Here is a 1577-nt window from a genome sequence, read left to right on the forward strand (position 1 = left end):
TGGATCAGAATTAACAATAAGTATTGCATAGTATTGTAATTAGGTTGATTAAACCATTATTTACAACAATAAAAATGACATATAGCATTAGGTACTATGGTATTTCTTTTTTTTTTTTTTTTTTTTTTTTTTTTTTTAATATATTCCTTGCTTCACTTGGGTTTTCAAATAATATTGTGATAAAACAAAAAATAATTAAACTTGGTAATAGCTGATGAAATCGTACAACAAAGATTATCTGGCGAGAGGGCACGTTGTGCGAAAAAAATAATGGTTTAAAAATTGATCTGAAGCCCTGGCTTGGTATACCCCTCTTGTAATGGATATGTGCACATGGTACAGCATCGATAATGTGTGATGCAGACTGATGGTCATCGACAGAACAATGACAATGATAAGGACACTTGTTTTGATAAGGAATGTTCACATGGTTCAACATGCCTGCATGTTCAGCAGTGAACGTGTTCGCGTCACATCGTTGTCCAAAGACGTAAGTAAAAATAATTTATGGGAGGGAGTGGGTTTTTTGTATTTAGGTAATAAACATTATTATTATTACCTATTTATTTACTAACTGAGATTTGGAAATGGTGAGGGACAGTTGAACTTCGACCCTTCCCTTACCTACGCCACTCTCGTCATCTATAGCTGTTGATGGTTTGGTGTTCCAATAACCAAACACAGCAAGAGTTAGCGTAAGCTAGTCCTACACATACATTCTCGACGTCAGTATATCTTCAGTGGTTTAGTGTTTATGCGGATTCCCAGAAGTCTCGGGGAAGGGGTGACCCACGTGGACATAAATCCATAAAGAAATTTACACTAAATTTTATGGTGATAATTTTTTAAGTTTTTAATACTTTATAAATGAAAATATGCATTTTTTGAAGATAGGTATATATAATTGGAATTAGAGTTTTTTTTTCCTAAACCATCAAACAATAAGAAACCGATTATTGAAACGTGTATTTAAAGCGTTTAAAGCTTTAATGAGTATTAATGTTGGACAATGGCATTTTGCAAGATGTCTGTTGCCACTTCACTTTAGTGCAATCATTGGTTGTACTGGGAAACTACATTTTTGAATATTATATTCATCGCCCTAATCCGTAATATAAATAGTTATTCAAATGGGAATTGTAGAGTTAAATTTATAGGAGTAAAATAACCTATAAAATATTGTATAAATATCCAAATATTATGGTCGATGATTTCAGTGTAACCAATTAAATGGATAAATATTGATATATTTTTATAAAATTTTACTGAGAAATAAATATTAATAAGCAAAGATGCATTCAGCAAGAATTTGGTGGTCGTGACCAGTAACGAAGCAAGAACGTAGTGAACTGTGCCTACGCTAGGGGCGCAAAGTCGAGTATAATTCGTATTTTTATTTTACCTTCAAAATGAAAATTTTCCATTATACTTTTTGAAATATGTAAATTTTGTCTAATTGTACATAATGAAATTATGAAAATAGCACAAAGAATTCGCCATTTTTAAAGTAAATATAGCAAATTTTTAAAGTTCCAAATGTACATTTTAAAAATAAATTATAACTATAAATTATATTT

This window comes from Sipha flava, unplaced genomic scaffold (assembly GCF_003268045.1).
Source record: "Sipha flava isolate LNK unplaced genomic scaffold, YSA_version1 18276_pilon_pilon, whole genome shotgun sequence".
Lineage (NCBI taxonomy): Eukaryota > Metazoa > Arthropoda > Insecta > Hemiptera > Aphididae > Sipha > Sipha flava.